We start from the raw sequence: 22,773 nt of genomic DNA on the forward strand, positions 1-22,773 counted from the left end.
TATCCTTTTCCATCTTTATAAAGTTCCATTACCTTGTTATGCAGGTCTTTTCACAGTTCTTTTCTGCTCCCCATGGCTCAGTATCTAGCATGCTCAGTGCATCCACGTGAGAGCTAACAAACTCGTTGACTATTTATACACAGACACTAATTGCAATTTAATTAACTAATTGAAATTAACCTTTAATTGCCATTTAAACCTGTGTGTGTCACCTTGTGTGTCTGTAACAAGGCCAAACATTCAAGGGTATGTAAACTTTTGATCAGGGCCATTTGGGTGATTTCTGTTACCATTATGATTTAAAAAGGAGCCAAACAACTATGTGATAATAAATGGCTTCATATGTTCACTATCCTTAAATAAAAGACTATAGAATAGAATAAAATAATTTTTTTTTGCATGATCAGTCATATTTTAAAAATCAATGCCAGGGTATGCAAACTTTTGAGCACAACTGTGTGTGTGTATATATATATATGTGTGTGTGTGTGTGTGTGTGTGTATATGTATATATGTATATATATATAGATAGATAGATAGATGTGTGTGTGTGTGTGTGTGTGTCTCTCTCTCATCAAGAGCAGCTTAATGCTTCATTTGCAGCTCAGTGGGCAGAGGGAGTCGGGTTTGACACACAGTGCTCTTTATTGAATCAAATTGTTTTGAGTCGTGAATTAAGAATCAATTTAAATCTAATTGTAACACCAAGAATCGGAATCAAACTGAATCGTGAGATTGCCCCAAATTCCCACCCCTGCATGGCAGTACCACCATGTCCAAATAATATTTTCCCCATGCAATCCTAATCTGAATCTTTTAATAAATGTATACTAATACAGTCCATACTACAGATAAATTGAGAATTATATAGAAGGTAACTAGTGCCGTTATTCACATTATTGTTTATATTTTAGATATACATTATTATAAATCTTTAAAACCTTAGAAGCATTATTGTAAAGATCCACAGTAACCATTTCTTTGCTTCCATTTGGTGTTTATTTTGAATGGTAGGTTTGAAAGCATGTATTTTTGTTGCGCTTTTATTGTTCTGGCCAATAGCTTCACATTGTTTTAAAAGAGCAATAGTGTATTAGTTGGTATGTATTTCTGTAAAATTAAAGTACACCATTCTTTTATCTGCGGAAGTAAAATGTTCACATAATTAAGCATATTAATTCCTGTATAAAACCTGTAATTTGAAGAACAAAAGAACCACAAAAATATGTATACTTATAGGAATTTATTGTAGAATTGGTAGACCTTAAGGTGGTTTTAACAAACATAAAATGTTATTACATCCCAAGCACTGTAAATGAATTGGAAAGTATTTGATTTTAGAAATGTAACATTTTCTATGAATTTCTGTGAATATATTGAATGATCACATAAAATAAAAGCTTAGATCTGTGAACACACTAACCATAAATGTTTATATAGGGTTAATTACATGTAATTTTACATTATTTTTCTGTATTTAACCACTAGAATCTAGTGCTGTAACAGTGAGATCTCATGGATAAACAGTACAACGTAATAGTTTGTAGGCAGGTCATCCAATATTTAATGGTTATCCATTGTAAATTTATAGGTTAAGAACATTTATTGACAGATTACCTCTGTTTAAATAAAATTTAAAAAAAAAAAAGTAAAGTGACTGTTAATTTAAATAATTTTTCTTTATTTTACTTTTAAAAATGTGTACTCTGACAGGCACATGTTGTAGACTGATTGAATAATTCTATGAAACAACATAATTCTGCTGTTATTTAAAAGATAGCAACCTTCAAATTGTGGGCTTTAATTGTATTTATGCAGTATTTCCTTGATTTGATTACATTTTAGAGATCATTTCTAACAATAAAATTTTTTAATTCTACTAAAATTTGGTCGTAATTTTACAGTAATTCATTGTTGAATTAAGTATAGTATTTTACTGTAATTTTACGGTAACTGTTTGGCAACTTTTGCTGCTGGATATTTTACTGTTTTTTTTTACTTTTTTTTTTTTGTTTTTTGTTTTTTTACAGTGCACCAGTTGAAAGCCACTGTACTAGACTGCCTCAATAGCAATAAGCTTAACTAAGTTGAGGCTCTCAACTTCAGGTCTACATTTATCCATTCCAAACTACTTCATCCCATCTAAACAAAAGCCAAACAGACAATTTTCAGTCCAGAACTACTATACTTGGTTTGACCACTACACCCCTGAGTTGGCACCTAATGACCTGAATAAGATGTGTTAGTATGACCAAAAAATTATCTTTGTGGTGCCTCCAGGATGAGGAATGAAAACCACCGACCTATTATTCAGTCAAATTTCTCTTAGCCACATCACTAACATCACCTGTTTATGAAATGACAGCTCGGAATTCAAATGATGCCTAATGTTTTACAGCGATGCACTTGCATCACTGTCAAACTGCGCCTCTGTCGAGAACAGATGTCCTGAAGGCTAGTGGCCTCACCTGCAGTACAATTACTTCTGACACACACTTTAAGTACTATGCTCTCACTCCCTCAGTGGAACAAGGCTAATCCCCTCTGCTCTTGTAAGAACCTAAACAGATTAGCATCAGTTTGCATCTGACCCTAAACTTCAGGTCTGTGTTCTATGCAGACCAAATAAGGATTGTCAAATTGCTCTTTGCTGCACACGTGTGACAATCCACCAAGATTTGTAATGGGACCTTTTGCGGATTAAATAGATCATTAAATACTAACTGGGACAAATAATCATGATGCATTCATGCTGGTCTCTGACTTTCACTTAGTAAATCACCAATCTGAAAAACCTGGATACTGACTTTTAAAGAATATCTTATGTTAAGATACCCTTTCTCCTATCCCAGCTTAACATGCAGAGACAACTATAAGTAAGCCATTCATAGGTTAATTTTCTCGAAAACTAAACACGTTATCCATGTGGCACTATAAAACTGTTTTGAGCAGCCAGTCTAGCCTGACACAACACCACTGACTCAACTAATGAGTGAGTTTGGAGCGGGACTATCTGTTTGTTCGATCAACAGCAGATGGGGGGCATATTCAGAAGGCTGTCTGAAAACAATGTTTATTTTTGCAATTCCGTTCGACGGCGCTAGTGGCACTGAAATGTTTCTGGTGGGGACCAAATTTAAAAGTTTAAAAATTGTAAAGCACTGAAGAGTGCAATTTATTCCAAGTTCAAACTACTATCTCCTATCCCAGCTTAATATGCAGAGACAACTATAAGAGCATTCACACGGAACACGTTTTTGCATCTGCCTGCGCTGGTTTTTAATTGTTTTTCTATATAAACATGTGCTAGACGGACATCTTTGACTGTCATGCAGCTGTTTTTCCAGCATCTCACGCAGGAGCGCTACATTTTAGGTCACTGCAAAAAAGTTACTTTTTGGTTAAGTAAAAAACTTAAACTTAATAATGCATTTCGAGACACCTGTGTTCCATTTTATTTGTTGCACTGCATCTAGTTGTTTTTTCTCAGCAGAGGCACATATTCAGTCTAAACAGCCACTGAGTCTTTCATTTGTAGGTTGATTCCTCCAAATATTTAAACACTGTGGCACTATCAAAACACTGTTCCATTTACACATCCAGGATAATTTTTTCTTTGATAAATTTTCAATTACGTTTTGCAGGGGGTTCTATGGTGGTTACGACCCTGCTGTATATAGCCTACTATTCTGATGTGGAGCTGATATCAGTGGCAAGTAAAAAGAGAAAAACGAGTACCCATGTCAATAAGATTCTTGGCAGCGCTCAACCACAATTCTAACCCCTAATCCATGGATATGCTGTATAGTAAACATAGCAATAAAGCACTATTGCATTCCCTAAACAGGGCCCCAAACTCATTTGTCTATACAGCAGTGCATTTATTGAGGCTTAGCTTCTGAGACTACTGTTAGTGTTGTGCATTGGAACACAGAGGCCTGGTAAGACCTAAATTCTCCCATCCTTCAGAGTCACTTACTTGGTATGATACCCAGAGGAGAGAAGTCTACTGAATGTAACAAAGACTACAAATCAAAGCTTTGCTCTGCAGATGAGATTCTCTCAAAGCATGGCAGAGTCAGACACCAGAGGCCACTGTCTCTTTTGCTGGATATCTCAAACTCTAAATGACCTCTCATATCTGACAATGTGAAGGAAACAGACTGGGCTTCTCTAAAGGCTGGTAAACTTGGTCAAATGATTTAGAGGAGATGGCACACAGAGTCTATTGTTTTAAAAGAGATACCTCCTGGAGAATGAAGTTAAGTTTTTTAATTATACAGGGTGCCAATTTTTTTATATATTGTATATAAAATAGATAGTTCCAACTTTAAATTCTGATTGAATGAGCTGCATTCGAGGCCATTGTAAAATGGCCTCTACATTGCTTGGCAATCAAAATAAGTTAGGATAATGAACTATATAACCTGGCGGAAGAATTGTCTTTTCCATAAATTATTATTAACAAATTGAACTGTTTATTAAACATTGGTGTATTTATCATAGCACTGTTGCCACCGTTTCGCATTGTACCTAAGAACACCCCTTACCATAATAAAATCATTGTATCACACAACATCAGGGCTTCAGGACCAAGAGAAAAGCCCTAATGTCTTTCACATGCCTTCTAATGAATGTCTGTAATTTATACACTTACACTAATTGCAGATACAGAATGGATGGCTGAAAGGTAAAAGCATTTTAATCAGGGTAATGGATACATAGGAGCAAACATGTTCAAGCCGACAGTCAATCCGGTGCCAGCCAATTCTTGACAAACATCGTTCCACTGTGTTATATTCTTCAAAGACATTTAGTAGGCTAGATTTTGCTGGTCGTTTGTATTGGTGTCTGCAAATCTAGTCACTGATAATCCATGAATGAAGGAATTAATGAATGGCTGACATGGATTTGGTGCTCATTTTCATTTTTTGTTTTTGGTGGAGAGCCTCATACAGTTAAGAATGATATCTTAAATAATGCAAATAAGGATTTAGTACAGACTGTAGATTAAAAGGGGAACTGGATGTTGGGGGAGGCCCTGTATGGCTTAGAGGGGTGGAATAAAGCCAGTGTGAAGGCAATCAAACAGAAGTAGGGCTCTCTGGGATCCCAAAATGTGCTGGGAGCTCCGCCTACATCCCCCACATTTGAGGAGTTATTAAGCAGCAGCCAATCCCCATCCACTGGGACAGTCTCTGATTATTCACACCCTGCACAATGTGCACAGAGCCCTCATACACCTTCATAACCCTATTATTGATTTTTTTCCTATGATTTATGAGCTGATAAAATTATCAGTCATGCTTAGAGAGAAAATAGGCACTCCTCAAATGCATTGAATAACTGAGTTATAGCGAATAAAAACAGATGATGCCGCATCCTAAAGAAAAGTAAACAAACAGATCTTCCATCAAGTCCCTAAGGGCATTATTTTTTCCCCTTTGATGTAAATTATTCCATGGATAAAGACTGTCTCTGAAGTATGCAAGGCAGCTTCTATTCCTTAATGTGGCACTAAATATATAAAATCTTTAATAATGTATTTTTATACAGCCTAAGTAAAGATTTCTATTTCAAGTTTCTATGTGCTTTAAAGATAATTTTATCCACTGGCTCAGACTGCTGCGTCAGTGACACTCTGACAGCAAGGCCCCAAATTTTCCTTGACTCTCTAGACCTCCATTTTGCTCAAAACATGAAAGGTAAGCCATGTTACTCTGTAGCTTGCAGCAAAGTTAGCGTGCAGCCATCTGCAGACTCATGCATTATTGTTGTTCCTTTTGCAGTTGTGCATCTATGTGGGCTATGTTTAGATGAAATCTAAATTTTCATGGCCCCAACTGCAGCATGAGCTACCAAAACAAAAGATGTAAGCCATGTTGACTCTGATCCAATTCAAACAGATCAGTTTTTTTTTTTTTTTTCACTTAAACATGCAATTGCTTCTCTAATGAAATCTAAGACTTCAGTCTATTTAAAAATTATATTAGCCCCTGCTTTACACGACAATGAAAACTTGTTTGGGTCCTTTAAGCAAAGTGTTTGCTTAGCATATGGGAATAATGATCAATGACCTACCTGAAATCAATGTCCAAGAGATACTGACTTGCACATTTTAAAACATGTGTTGTATTATTGCAGCATAGTAATGGAACGCAAGTATAGATAAAATACAAATGCTACAGATTCTATAGATTTGTACAAAACTGTATACCAAGGGATAAATGCATACTTATAATACTAAGCCAAATCTGAGATACATTTCCAACGGATCACGGAAAATACTACTGACAAAGTGCTTGCTAAAACAAGTCACTGAAAAACAGCGTGATATGTACAGACAGGATTCAGACTTAGCTGAAAAATAGTGTTGCCAACAGCTATGTGTAAAATTACCTTTAATTCCAGTCAAAGCATCCCAGGCATTTAAGTGCAACCCATGCAAGGAAAATGCGAGACACAGGAGCAGGATCTGAAAATGCCACAAAGAAACCCTCATGAAAAGGGTGAATTTTCAGTGATCGTTCATCCTTTGCAAGCATGGAAATCTCTCTCTCTTTACTTTGGAGCTGGAGTGGCTGTCCTTAGGCAGCTGTAAGGAAACTGTCTATGCCGACTGCAGTGGCCTCCATGTCCTCCCATTGTTCAAGGGAGTGTGAGGCAGGCATCCTACCCCAATAGACCCAGCCTACTACAACAGCTGTGGGCCAGACCCCCACCTCTCTCCACTGAGTGTCTTTCCATCCTCCAATGGCTGCAGCTAAACATTAACCCTACAACTGCTGGAGAGGCCATAAAAAAGAGGGGGTTATATTTCAAAAAGGACAACACTGCACCCCAAACAAAGATGAGGATAGAGAAGGATATCCAAACAAGTACAGGGGAGAAATGGGAGTTACCCAGGCAACTTAGCCCATCTCAAGTAGCAGGAGCTTCCTTTCTAAGAGGATTGGACACTTTATAAGACTTGCACTGATTGGATTGCATCTGCAGATACCTTGGCATTCTATACATCTGCATGGCCAAAAACTGACTTGGAAAACACTGCAAGATGAAGATGCAAGTTGCAAACTAGAGACAGTTCAGGCCAATTTACACTAATACGGGGTTAACGCTTTATTGGAAAAACTTGGGAGATTCAACTCTGTGCAAGTGGTTTCTATGGCAACATTCGGAACACCAAAATGGATACATGTGCGGCTAAATATTTTATCACTACATTAATTCACCTCTTTATTTTCTCGCAAAATGTTGAAGAACAAAGAAAGAGCACCAGGTAATGTTAGCTACAATAAAATGCCGTTTCATAACTGTTAAGGCCGCTGCCATTTTGGTTCCTTTTACACAACGTCAACTTGTATTACAAATTCGACAAAAGACGTGAATGATTTATACATGTCGGAAATTTCATAATTATGTTAATTCCGACATGATGTGAACACACCACAAGAACTAATTTGTTTCTATGGCAAAGATCAAAATGCCAAAACAGATCCATGTTTGACATCATTGATGACAGGAAAAAAATTTTATTTCTACATGAATTTATAAATTCCCCTCTTATTTTCTCAGAAAATGTTTGACAAAGAAAACACATCAGGTAGGCTAACAGTAGTTATAATAAAATGGCATATCAAACAGAAATAGGTTTAAACTACCTTTAACTGTTGAAGCCGCTACCATTTTGGTTCCTTTACTTAATGTCACGATTGTCAAGTTTGTGTTTTCATAAAATTCCAACTTGTACTTATGAGTACTTAGAAGACAGGAAAAGTTGGAATCTCATCATTTCGGTTATTCCAACATGATGCAAATGCACCATTAGCCACTTTATTTGTCTTGAATTAATCACTATTTTCCAAAGATGGGGAATTGCTATTTTATTCTATAGCTTAGCTTTATTTCCAGATATTCCAGAGTTGTTCCCGTGTTTGTTTTCTTAACTTTCTATCACAGTCTGCACTGGAATTGCGCTGCAATAATGGGGTTTCCCTCTTACATGAAACTCGGGATTCCCACAATGTACAAGCACATATGCAGGAATGTGAGGGACTGTCGATATTTTAAATTGGTGTGTATTAATGGGTATAGTATATAGTGTATGATATTTTTCTCACTGTACTTTCAGAAATGTTGAATTCTTTGTGCTTTGTTGACTTGTTGCATGGGCTCCATCCTATGACGTTGTTATCCGATCTGTTCAAGCACATACGTTAAAATTACCACATTAAGCCGTGTTTTCCGGGAGAAACCTTGTTGTGTTAAACCGTATTCTTTTAACCTCTTAGAATTGGCGTTCTTGTTTACATGAAGTTTCAGAACATCGCTTACTGCAATATCCCTGGAATAAACTGTTTTCTTAAATGCATGTAAACGTGGTCAGACAGATTGCTATCTATTAGGTATTGTATGTACATTTCATTTACACTTGGTCAAAAATGTGTCTTCGCAAAACGGATATAAATTGGATCTACCATTTCTGCACCATATGCAACTATAATTGAGTTCACTTCGGTGATGATGCAAATGCATTTAAACTAAGCCAAGTCGCATCTTCTATGCATCAGTAAAAATGTATGAAGATGTAAATGTAGATCCCCCTTAGAACCCAAATATTTACTTAATCAGCAGCTATAGGACTATAAGTCACTAAACTGTGCTGGGCACACTAAGAATTTGACACAGTTTTTGACTCCCGCCACACCAAAAGTTAATTACACTACCACAATCCATTCCTTCCCTAATAAAAAGACCATCCCTTTGCCAGCAGGAGAGCAAAATTCTTGTAAGCACTAAAATCTTATCTAAATATCTCAGCATTATGGCTAGAGGGCTGGTCTACAAGGCCAAATAGCTATATAAAAAAAAAATAAAAAACTTTGCCCCTGACTGTGAATGATCATTTGCTTGCCAGACACTAATTCATATGTGCATGCCTGTAGGTGAAATTCCACCTCAGCTAAATTAACGTCTTCACATGAGACTACCAATTGGATGAAATGACCCAAATGCAAGGGGGTCACATGTTGTCATGGAGTCAACAGTCAAGGGGTGAGAGCATTTTAGACAAAAGGCCATTGTGATCTTTTAAAGTCCACTTTCACCTCTCTATACACCAAGAAAGATAGACTTACATTATTACACAATGATCCAGATCCATAATGAGAGGCACTGTGACATGTTGAGAGTGTTATTGTCAATAATGGAAAAGGATATGAAAAAATTTTTGGTTGCTGAAATAAAAACATTTGGACAAACTGAAAGTAAACTAAAATACATTTTCATGATCATAAAACAAACCAAAATAAAATAAAAATGACCACAAATTAATTTTAGTTTTAGATAAACTTTACAACCTGCCCCCTTTAAACAAGAAAATAACTAGCTAGCAATAACACTATGCCCTGATAAATGTAATGCTGTTAAACCTTTTTAAATGATACTATAAAACTAAAGTAAAATCAAAATATACTAGAAACTAGAAAACACTGAAAAAACTAGAACCAAACTAAAACTAACAGTCATAGGTTGAAAACTACCAAAAACGAAACTAAATTGTATAAGACAAATTGAAAATAAAATGACAAATAATAATAATAAATGTAAAATTAATAACTCTGCATTTTAGTAAAATGTCAGGAATTTAGAGCAGAATCTTCTTATTGGATGTTGTCATTGCTCTCATGCTGCCAATGTGTTACCAATTCACTACTCAGCAATGACATGCAAACTGGAGCACACTTGAAAGTATTTGTAAGCCCCAGGTGCCAAGTGACATTAGCATGCTTGTAACAATTCTGCTGAACTACATCTCCAACACAGCTGGACATTTAAACCAATTAGAAAACCTCAAAAAGGAAGTAATGCATGCAATTACATTTCTGAAACTGTTGATTCAACCTGACTGGGCAATATCTGGTGCGTACAAAATATTACATAACTACAACAAATGTGATAGAGCTGATTGTGAAAACTTGGATTCTGTGTGGGAGAAGATAAACTCGAGAAGAATGTTATTGAGATTTCCTGGGTAACTAAATTATATTATAGTGCACTCATCTATTCCATGGTAGAAGAATATGGGTAGTTGACATGAAATACTTTTGCAAAGTTGACATGTCCTGCAGTGTGCATGCTATTCTCTATATGATAGAGATATTATAATATTGTAAACAGAATTTTGCAGTTCTTTTACAGTTATTATGCATTAAGTTTTAATGAGCTCATACAGTGTGAAATAAAACATTACATGGCATATGTGTTCAATCAAAATTCACACAAAATATTCATTTCAGATGAACTAGTGAAGGCAAAAAGGTGATAAAAAAATCTTAACTGATCACAGCACCTAAAACACACACTTTTACTCATTTATTAATATACATTTGAACCTAAAATAAATAAAAAAAATGAAATCCACAAACAAAACAAATCAGAAATATATTAGCAAAGAACATCCAACAGAAACCTTGAGAGAGACATTTGCAAGCGTTGGTCCACTTCTCTTTTGCCAGCAGTTGGTCAATGACAAAGCATTTGGGTGACTCAGGATTAAAGGAATAAATCAGGCTCATGGCAAAAAAGCCCCCATTGAGAGTGAGACAGCTTAATGGGCGGTAATGTGCTGAACTCGATGTGAGGTGGAGAGGCTGATCCACCTTTTAGAAATGTGACACTAGTCTGGGGGAAAGGGAGGGGCAGTGTGCCACTGTGCTAAACTGACCCTATTCCTGTTTTCAGCACCACGGGGAGTGCGGAGTGTCTTCTATACAAGAGCAACAATTATTTAGTAGTAAACAATTAAAATAATAAACTACGTATTTTTCCAAATAAACTGAGCATTATTATTAGCCTACAACGTCACACTTATCCTATGAAATCAATTTAATTTTTTCCAAATTCCGTTTGTGTTTTTTCCCAAATTCCATGTTATCCATTTCATTTTTCTCTGAATTCTGGGTTTTAAAGTTGAATTACATTTTATCATTAAAGAAACTGTCTAATCAAATTAATTCATACAATTTTAATCAAATGAAAATGGAATAATTACTTCTTAACATACCATTGTATTATTTTATTAAATGAAGAGTGTCTACTGATCCTCACAGCACAATCCAAAACCCAAAATTTGAGTTTTTATTATTATTATTATTATTATTATTATTATTATTTGGGTCAAATACAGAGCTGCACAGTAGAGCATCACAGTATTAATGAAAGCAGTTATGAAACTCTTGCTTGAGATATTGCTTAAATATAATGAAATTATTACTGATATTATCATTACTACTACTACTACTACATTGAACATTACATTTTACTATACAGGAGTAATATATTCTTTCGCATTTTTTAAATTTCACGCGTCTAGTTAAATGGAGCTTTTATATTGCCGTTTACGGTTAGGGTTAGGCCTTTTGTGGTTTAATTAAACTAGGACATATCAAGATTTTAATTTGATTAATTGTGCATTTATCCATTCATTTCATCCCAAATATGTCAAATTCCATGACATTCCGCGTTTTATAATTAAAGGAATATTCCGGGTTCAATACAAGTTAAGATCAATCGACAGCATTTGTGGCATAATACTGATTACCACAAAAATTGTATTTGACTCGTCCCTCCTTTCCTTTAAAAAAAGCAAAAATCTGAGTTACAATGAGGCACTTACAATGGAAGTGAATGAGGCCAATCTATAAACTTTAAAATACTCACTGTTTTAAAAGAATAGCCACAAGACACAAACAATGTGTGTTAACATGGTTTTAGTGTGATAAAATCACTTAAACGCCTTTTCTGTGTAAAGTTATAGCCAATTTTACGACTTCGTTACCATGACGATGTCAACAAACCCTAAAGCCCTAAAATGACTGTAAAATTTATGATTTAAACAACTTTACAGCGCAAATTATTAATGTAAGAGTTACATTGGAATTAATGTGGGTGCTTTTATAAAAAAAAATTTCACATTTCTGTGTTTAAACCCTCCAAATATTTGCCACATTCACTTCCTTGTAAATGCCTCACTGTAACCTTTATTTTTGCTTTTTTTAAAGAAAAGGAGGGACGAGTCTAAATAAATTTGTGGTAACCAACATTATGCCACAAATGCTGTCAATTGAGCTTAACTTGTACTGAACCCGGAACATTCCTTTAAACCCGTTTTTATGACTGGATTCTGCGATTCCATCCGTGTTTTCCGCAGCACAGAAATCATAGGGCCCTACAGTATTTATCCTACTCATTCAAGGAGGAAGAGCACATCAGCTCAAGGATATGTATGAACAGCAAAAACATGCTACACAAAAAAAAAAAAAAAAAAAAAAAAAAAACTGCTTGACAAAGCAAATTTGACTTGGAGGTTGCACATTTAAACGGTTTGTCTACCGGACAAGGACATCTGTTAAAGCCTACACTGAATAATCTTGTAGCCATGGTTACCACCTTGACTAAATTTCACACCAACTACTGTATTGGCTACACTCACAAAGGAGGATGGGAAAAAATCCATTGATAAACAATAAAACGAGCCACACATATAACCAACCTGGAAAGATTTTCTTCCATTGTAAAATAAGCAGCTCTCCATAGTAAAACAGTGGGCTATATGCTTGGTTTAAAGTCTGGCATGTGAGTTGTGCAGGCTAAGCTGGTGTTCCCGTGCTGGCACTGCAGTAAAGTGCAGTGAAGCCTGGCTTTCAGCAGACTACATAGCCAGTGAACATGGACATAGCCACTAAACATCTGGACATTAGGCATCGTGGCTCAAAGCAAATGCCCTCTGGCATCTTCCAGCTGGGCCAGTGTGACCATAGCCATTATAGCTCCCTACCTAGACTCTTTTGTTCTGCATCATGTGGCCACATTCCACTCAGAAACGCAAGAAATCACATTTAAGCCATATTAATGTATTCTGCGGATATGCTGCAAATGTGCAGTTCCCATCCGTCCTCTGGTTAATCCTCTGCATCTGTCTGGACTAAATATATGAAGTCTGCCACCCAAAAAGAATACCATGATAACGGACTGCCGCCACTTCTTATAGAACAGATTGATAGTGCGAGTGTTTTAAAAGAAGTGACCCTTGAGCAGGGAAGGTTGCATATTTAACATAAACATAACATACATCAGCTTCAGCAAGCCTCTAAGGGGAAGAGTTTGGCGTAATTAACAGGCTAAAGGTCACAGGGTCCCAAACCACCAGTGCTTTCATTTCAAGAGAAAAAAAGAAGGCAAATGAAAGCACATGAGGCCATTTTTCCCCTCTTTCAAACAGGATGGTGGTGTGGCTTTTCAAAGGGGACCCTGACTGTAGCCTCTTTGTGCCAGACCAAAGGGACCCCTGCCATATCAAATGTATGTTGCTGTACAAATGCCCCACTCTAAACCATTCATGATGAGGTTTGTTTGACTCTCATTGCTGCCCAGCCAAATCGTGGACATTTATCCCCTTTCTCCCCAAACAGGATGTGCCATTGACCTGGTTTTCTTGAATTGATTAAGGCCACATTCCAAAGCATATTTCCGTTGAGTAAAAGTATGAATTGAATGTTTGTTGCAGCTGAAGACTGACACACTGAGAGAATCCAAAGCAAATGTTTGCCCTAAGTTTTTCTGCAGTGGGAATGTGAAGCAAAATAAATCCACATATTTTGCAATGGTGCATTTCTCTCACTAGGTCTCTACTGACATGTTCTCTAAGCGGCAGTGTTCAACGCAAACAATATACCGTTCTAGGGCAATGTATAGAGGAAGGTAATAGGAATGTAAGGGAGACAAACCCACTGTAATAATATATACACAAATGTGTTAAATACAGTCTACATTGTGACTGTGACTTGACGTGGCATCTTAGAAACGTGGCACTCATGGCGCAAGATGCTGAAAAACAGTGAAATGCAATGGACAAAAATTTCTACCTGACACATGTGTACAAAGACCAAAAATTAAAAAATAGAGCAGATGGAATGTAATAACGTGTTCTGTGTGAACGGCCACTAAGTCTACACTGGGCCCGGACAGACCGACAACTAGATTGCAAAATGTATTGCTGTGGATTGTATGCAAGTTATAGGCTTACGTGCATTGTTATGGAAATATAACAAAAAATATATGGACTTCTAAAGCCACCTTTAGTAATGCTATCGTCTGCCACAATGATGCTATATCTATGAACTACCTTCATTGTGGGGCTTTTCTCAGCAAATATTATTATTATGATAAACTGTTGTTAATTTGATTAATTGGCATATCATGCAATTCATTTGATTTGAATTTTTAATATATATATATATATTACACACACACAGTTGAAGTCAGAAGTTTACATACACTTAGGTTGAAGTCAATAAAACTCATTTTTTAACCACTCCACATATTTCATATCAGCAAACTATAGTTTTGGCAAGTCATTTAGGACATCTACTTTGTGCAAAGTAATTTTTCCAACAATTGTTTACAGACAGATTGTTTCACTTTTGATTGACTATATCACAATTCCAGTGGGTCAGACGTTTACATACACTAAGTTAACTGTGCCTTTAACCAGCTTGGAAAATTCCAGAAAATGATGGCAAGTCTTTAGGAAATTAGCCAATTAGCTTCTGATAGGCAAATTGGCTAATTGGAGTCAATTGGAGGTGTACCTGTGGATGTATTTTAAGGACTACCTTCAAACATAGTGCCTCTTTGCTTGACATCTACAGTTTGCAAGTGCACATGGAGACAAAGATCTTCCTTTTTGGAGAAATGTCCTCTGGTCTGATGAAACAAAAACTGAACTGTTTGGCCATAATGGTCATCGTTATGTTTGGAGGAAAAAGGGTGAGGCTTGCAAGCCGAAGAACACCATCTCAACTGTGAAGCATGGGGGTGGCAGCATCATGTTGTGGGGGTGCTTTGCTGCAGCAGGGACTGGTGCGCTTCACAAAATAGATGGCATCATGATGAAGGAAAATTATGTGGATATATTGAAGCAACATTTCAAGACATCAGCCAGGAAGTTAAATCTCATCACAAATGGGTCTTCCAAATGGACAATGACCCCAAGCATACCTCCAAAGTTGTAGCAAAATGGCTTAAGGACAACAAAGTTAAGGTATTGGAGTGGCCATCACAAAGCCCTGCCCTGACCTCAATCTGATAGAAAATTTGTGGGCAGAACTGAAAAAGCGTGTGCGAGCAAGGAGGCCTACAAACCTGACTCCATTACACCAGTTCTGTCTGAAGGAATGGGCCAAAATTCCAGCAACTTATTGTGAAGCTTGTGGAAGGCTACCCAATATGTTTGACCCAAGTTAAACAATTTAAAGGCAATGCTACCAAATTCTAACAAAGTGTATGTAAACTTCTGACCCACTGGGAATGTGATGAAAGAAATAAAAGCTAAAATAAAATCATTCTCTCTACTATTATTCTGACATTTCACATTCTTAAAATAAAGAAGTGATCCTAACTGACCTAAGACAGGGAATGTTTTCTACGATTAAATGTCAGGAATTGTGAAAAAATGAATTTAAATGTATTTGGTTAAGGTGTACGTAAACTTCTGACTTCAACTGTATATAATGGATGTGCAAAGTCCTCAATATGCCTGTATGGATAGTGGACCCCAAAATGAAACAAAGACTGGAGGAGGGGAACACTGGAAGAGTAATTGCTTTTGCCCAAATTTCTGCAGTGTTTGTAAAAACAGTAGTAATATCTTGGGGATAGGGCAGCCAACTCCCCTGCTCTGGATTCGGCATATCTTTCAAGCATCAAAGTAATTGACGAGTTTTCTACATGCTTATATGATCCCCCAGTCCATAACTATGGTAACTGTTTTCCAGGGAACAGAGGGGAAACTGTGCCAGGAGGGTAAAATGATAACAGACATGGCCAACCCAACCATGGGTAAAATAAAAGCCTGTGTGTCTGGCGGGAGTTTAAAGATGCTTTGTGCCAAAAGTGACCAATCAGTACTCTTTTTAGCCTTTTAAGTTGGCAAAAAAAGATGCTGCTGTAATGACCCGTTCCATTTTCTCACATTAATGCAAGACTACTGGGCCCCAATCAGGCTGCCCGGTAATATGGAGGCTCTCGAAGAACAGAGCCAAGCAGGCATTGCCAAAGGTCCAATTTCATGCCTCAGCCCTAATTGTTCAGAGAACCATGTCTAGATGACCGAATGCAGAGTGGGGATGAGGGGCCATTCACACAGGACACGTTCTTGCATCCATCTGTGCTGTTTTTAAATATTTTTTCTATGTAAACATGCACTCGATGGCTGTTTTTGACCGCTGCAATGAGTCTTGCTTCTTTTCAATGTTTTATATATTGAGCGATGCATTTTAACAACACGGTGTTAAGTTAAAATAGTTCAGCTTTTAAAAACTGAACTATTGTCTTGAGACACCTGCATTTTGCACCATTCAGTTGCATTCTGCTAGCTTTTTTTCAACACAAGAACATGTCCTGTGTTTCCCTACTTTCTGTTGTCATTCCTTAAAACTGTGCAGAATAAGACTGCAAAGAAAATTCAAGAGACATTAACCATTCATCTGCCTAAGTTTTATATTGTTTTTCAATGCAAGTATGCGCTAGTCGGGTATCTTTGACCATTGCAATGTGCCTCGCTAACTGAGCACCACGTTTTTACAATACTGTCAAGTTAAGTTTTTAAAAACTTGTTTTGATACACCTGCATTTTGCACCATTCTGTTGCTCTCTGTCTAGCTTTTCTTAAACACAAGAACATGTCTGGTTTTTACATTTAAAGTTCACTTCCCTACTGTCTTTTTCTCAGTAAATACTGAAATATTGAATTGTTTTGTGAATCTCATGAAATTAGTGCCACGTTTTCACAACACTAGGGGTGTTCGATTTCGAGTATTTTGGAGTCGACTCTGATTCCTGACTCCAGCCATTGGAGTCGATCAGGGTAGTTTCAAAATTCAGGACTGTCATCAGGGATGGCCATTAGTGGGCAGTGCTTTCCCAAGTGACATATTTTCACCCACCAAAATTGCTTGTAAGGCATGAGCGGAAAATCAACGGAATTATAAAAATCCTAGTTTAATTTTCACTCGTATTTCACTGCTTATTGCATCCAATTGCCACTCCGTGATAAAGTTGAAGTTTTTCTGTAACTGCTGGTCAGTTTCTCCTACCCAAATCCAAACACTAACGTTAGTGGGACGGGAGAAGCTTACTTTAGTCTAGATGGTTTCCATGCTGATAGAAAAAAATATATATATTTTCTTGCTTGATTCACTTCAATAACTATTAATAGGCATATTATGGAGATGTAATAAAATAAAAAAAATATTAATTTGGACCGTTGTTTTTAAATGGAACGTACAGTATGGTACGTGGAATCGCTTTTTTTAATGGAACGTATGGTGAAAATTTTTAAACTGAATAATTTCATTGTCATATAGAAACTAGACATTTTGAGAGAATCCACTTCTCCAACCACTGTTCCTTGCAATGATGTAATGCTACACAAACTTCCGAAAGTTTTAAAATCTGTCACACCCTCTCTTTCTTTTGCACGCACGCACATTATCTCTCACTCAAATGCACATGATGAATGAGGTGGTGTCCCACCAACCAACAGGTGTTTGTAGATGATGTTTTTATGAAATCAGCTCTGCATTTTCATAATACATGTCAAGTTAACAACAGTTCAACATTAAATTTGTTTCCAAACACCTGTGTTTTGTTCTATTCCGTCCCATCTAACTTAAAAAAAAAAAAAAAAAAAAACACCATTCCTGAAACTCCTCAACAACGTGAAAAACAAAAACAAAAAAAAAAGCCCAGATAACTTTCAAATTTTAATTTAAGGAAGGGTCCACTTCCCTACTTTCTGTTTTGGTTCCTTAAAGCTACAGAATAACAATCAAGAGACATAAACCTTTCAACAACAAACATTAGAGTAGGGGGCAAAATCTAAAAGATGTCAGTTCAAAATTTTCCCACAGCACTCTGTGTGATTTCATGCCTTTATCAGATGTTTCACAGGGGTTTTGTTTTTATGCGACTCATGTGCCTCTGCTTTGTGATAGCAGCTGATCTGCTTTTCTGTCTTGTACTAGGATCAGGTGGCCAGCACATAACCATTCTGGGCTCCAGTCCATGAAATAACATCATGATCCTCAACCTGTAAAAACACCGAATGACACAGTTTGTTGGCTACAACATAGCAGATTAACAACTTCAGGCCATGTGGGAGTTGTAATGTGTTGAAATACATTTCAGTGCAGTGACTGATAGTATCTTTTAAAAGTACACACACATGGAAACAACAGAAATTGTTTGGCTGTTTTGGCACAATATACAGGAACTCCAACTACAGTGGAACTCCTGCACAGTCAGTTCAATTCAATAGAATTTGTTACAATGAATAGTGCAGTGTTATTCATTTCTGTACATGTCATTAGAAAACATATATAGTATATGCTTCATGTAGGTGAATGGGGTACCAATCACTGAAATTTCACATTTAAACCTTAGGTCGCTAATTTCAACATATTACTTTATAAAAAAAAATAAAAAATAAAAAAAATCAAAAAAATCATTGGCACCAGTCAGTTTTTTGTCAAAAGACATGGGACTATAATGGCAAGGCACAGTGAAGACCAATTAGAAAATCTGCCACACACAAAGTGCCTAGGGGAACCCAGTGCATGCGTGTGTGTTACACCCACATTGGCATGTCCAGAATCTGTCTTGAAGAAATATATATATAAATATTAGAGCTGTCAAAATTAATGCATTAACAGATGCAATTAATTAAAAAAAGTTGTTGTGCGTGAAAATCCCAAGAGATCAGCAGTTACAGAAATACTCAAACCAGCCCATCTGGCACCAACAATCATGCCACGGTCAAAATCACTGAGATCACATTTTTTCCCCATTCTGTTGGTTGATGTGAACATTAACTGAAGCTCCTGATCCATATCTGCATGATTTTATGCACTGCACTGCTGCCACACGATTGGCTGATTAGATAATTGCATGGATGATTGTTGGTGCCAGACGGGCTGGTTTGAGTATTTCTGTAACTGCTGATCTCCTGGGATTTTCACACACAACAGTCTCTAGAGTTTACTCAGAACAGTGCCAAAAACAAAAAAATATCCAGTGAGCAGCAGTTCTGGGGATGGAAATGCTTTGTTGATGAGAGAGGTCAACAGAGAATGGCCAGACTGGTTCGAACTGACAAAGTCTATGGTAACTCAAGATAACCACTCTGTACAATTTTAGTGAGAAGAATAGCATCTCAGAATGCTATTCTGAGATTCGGGTTGGTGCTGTTTTGACGGCATGAGGGGGACCTACACAATATTAGGCAGGTGGTTTTAATGTTGTGGCTGATCGGTGTATTTCTCAAATGAGAAACTTTTAATGAATTATATATATATATATGTATACACACACAACAGTTAGTTCTGGTCCTCGAATCTGATTGGACGAGAGACGATCTATGAGTACTGATGGTCTCACACCATCAGCACTCCGACACTTCACTGTTTGTATCACTCCGCTTGTGTTCGTGCCGTTCTAAACTAAAGTGTAAGAGCAGTGCATATGTGTTAAGAGCTATACGTGTCTCTTTACATTACATATTTTAGCCAGCAGTTGGCGGCAAAAGGCCATTTATGTGTGTAATATGAGCCAGTTAAGTGACCTGAAGTGAGTCAGCATTAGTCAGTGTTTCATTCTTCAGCACTACGTGATCGCTCGTATTACTACTACATTACTAAAGCTAGGAAATAGCTTTAAACTAACAACTTCAGCATTAAGGCTCATCACAGCCGAGAGACCCAACAGACTGATTAATTACACAAACTCAAGGCGCTTACCTCTGACTGGAGTTTTCACACTGGAGAGGACATACTGTTCAAAATAAGGAGATTGCGGTTTCTATAATGAATATCTCTTGCGCACCAGCTACCACGAAATAGTGTGGAATACCCACACTTGGACGGCTACTTTTCCACTGAGAAAATAAGATGTATTTGATCAAAATTACATTATCTTCAGGAAGCTGACTAACACACTAAGGCATCTCTGCTTGGGAGTGGCAACAGGTGATCACACACACCCCATTTTTTTTTCTCTCTCTCTCACTCACTCACTCACTCACTCACATATACATTCTTGTTTCTCCAATAACTTGTTAGAAACAGCCCAAGCCATGACACTAGTTCTAAAGTGACATATTTGAATTACTAATGAAGGCTTGGACACATCATTTGTTTTGAACCAGCAATGACAGATTCTGATCTGTGGCGTAAGAAAGTAGTTCCATGCACAAATGCGCTCTTTATGCGTACTCATTTGTTCCTAATTTTTCAAATCTACTTGGTCATTGAACTGTTGTATATAAGGAATATCACACTCGCAATTGTGCTATATGGCCCTAAATCAGCACTGCTGTGATTACCTATGGCCGAATCACAGCAGTGCTGATGTAGGCCCATATCGCACTCTTGCTCGTGTGATATTGCATATATATATATATTTTAAACAACACAGCCTGTTTAAATATGGTTACAAAAATAGATAAACTGCCCCTATTCAAAAATTTTCCCATTACGCACATCACATGAGAGAAATGGCAAAGGAAAACTGGCAGCATAAACATTTTGAATACAACCAAGTGTTTAGGAATCTGCAATAATGTGATCCTGCCTGTGTCATCTGACTGCCATTAAGGACAATGTATGTCCCCCGGGTATGCAAAAAGATCAAAAGCTATACCAAGATAATGTTTTGATCATGGGAGTAGTTTGCAAAATTACCACATAACCATGACTATCAGTAAACTGGGAGCAAGCTCCCCAGCAGCCTGTAATGTCCTTTGTGGCCATTTGTTTTACAGAGCAATTTGGAGTTTATCTTGCTTTCAATTGCTGTCAGCTATTTTGGGGACATTATTTCATGTAGTGTGCAATGGTTTGTTTAGACATCAACATTCCAAATGCACTATGTAAGAACATCTCTACTGCATGGTCTTTTTCTAAATGAAAAATCTGGGGGAATTGTAGGCTATAAAAATAATAATAATAATAATAAAAATCTTAACTGTGTCTGCAAATGTGAAAAACATCTGTGAAATATTAAAGGGGAGGGGCTTGGGGCATGCTTTTACCCTCAATTACTCTTGAACTAGTTGCTGTTTTAGGGTCTCATGCAGAATGATCCGTGCCAAAATTAGCCATTTTACAATGCAGTCTGCGTCCTCATCAAGTAAACACAAAAGCTGAGGGTTGTCAAAGTTTGAGACCATAAACAGACGTTTGCTATGCGTATTGCTTTAGAAAGGGGAAGGGCTATACCTTTAACTACATGAAACAATTTGCACTGGTTTCCACTCATCACTATGTAAAGGCTTAGAACAAGGTCGGATTATTGTTATTTTTAGTGCATTGCCCTCAATGTTAGGATAAATCGACAACTGGCACAATATAACCTTCTAAAACCACTCTATTGTGCAGAGCTCATGATTTAAAGAGCCAAGTACAATGTTTCTGAGCAAAGCAGGATATCACAAGCATCCTCAGTCTACAACCCCACCGGTGTCTCAGATAGCCGGATGGCTAATGCCACCCATTTCCCTTTACCTACTTACATTAACAATTAATTACACAACAACATCCAGATATTTGCATGGTATGCAACATTTAGCAAAATCAGCAATTTCGAAACTTAAACACCGAATGTTGTGCTCGATAGCTGGGAAAAGGGATATTTACCTCGCGCGATCCTTGTGTTGCTTCGGAAGGTGTGAAAATATCCCCGATAAATATTACTAAGAAATACCCATGACTGTATTTTTAAATTCGCAGCGTGTAGACATGTTTATCTGTTTTCCCAGCCGTCGGTTAGAGGTTTTATCGTTGTCTCTTCCCATCCGTCTCACTTCCCGTGTTTAGGTTAAAGCACTAGGCAAGAAAAGTGATGTCATGGCTTGAAATTGTGTTGCCCGCCCCACTTTTTGTAAAGGGCCTATCTTTATGTGCTCCACGTCGTATTTACAAAAGCCTGGTTCTCGTTACAGCTTAGCATTATACATTTATCTTAAGTAGGCTTTTTTTATTTGCTAGCCCCATTTATTTTACTAATATTCTATGGAGTTAGATCTTCTCTATGTATCTGCAGTGATTTCATTAATCATGACTTATGACTAACCAGCGATACAGATTTAATATTTTGTAGACTGCAAGATCTAGCTACGATTCAGTGCTTCGTGGCAAATCCGTAGCGTCTGTACCTGGCTAAATGGAAAGTTCACTCCAAAATTTAAATTCTCTTATCATTTACTCACCCTCATGTTACCCCAGATGTGTATGGCTTTCTTTCTTCTGTATTACACAAACAATGATTTTTAGAAGACTATCTAATTTCTGTAGGTTTCTACAAAGCAAGAGAATGAGTCTTAAAATGTTAAAGCTCCAAAAATCACATAAAGGCAGCATAAAAGTAATCCATATGACTCCAGTGGGTAAATCTATATCTTCAGAATCGATATGACAGGTGTGGGTGAGAAAAGGATCAATATTTAAATCCTTCTTACTATAAATTCTCCTCCCTGCCCAGTAGGTGGTGATATGCATTAAGAATGAGAATAGCCAAAAACAAAAGAATGTGAAAGTGGAGATTGAGAGTAAAAACACTCTTAAATATTGATCTTTCTCACCAACACCAATCATGTCACTTCTGAAGATATAGATTTAACCACTGGAATCATTTGGATTACTTTTATGTTGCCTTCAT

The 22,773-nt window shown here is 37.0% G+C and overlaps 1 protein-coding gene across 2 annotated transcripts in view; it reads right to left on the reverse strand.

Moving 5' to 3' along the window:
- Positions 1–21,928, reverse strand: part of LOC127420072 (nck-associated protein 5-like) — a 48,822-nt gene extending 26,894 nt beyond the window's left edge. For both annotated transcript variants that reach the window (XM_051662031.1, XM_051662030.1), the window contains exon 1: positions 21,753–21,928. The gene's annotated coding sequence lies outside the window, so the exon portion shown is untranslated. The remainder of the gene's footprint in view (positions 1–21,752) is intronic.
- Between the last annotated feature and the right edge of the window lie 845 nt (positions 21,929–22,773).

The sequence above is a fragment of the Myxocyprinus asiaticus genome, chromosome 29 (genome assembly GCF_019703515.2).
Source record: "Myxocyprinus asiaticus isolate MX2 ecotype Aquarium Trade chromosome 29, UBuf_Myxa_2, whole genome shotgun sequence".
In the NCBI taxonomy this organism is placed as follows: Eukaryota; Metazoa; Chordata; class Actinopteri; order Cypriniformes; family Catostomidae; genus Myxocyprinus; species Myxocyprinus asiaticus.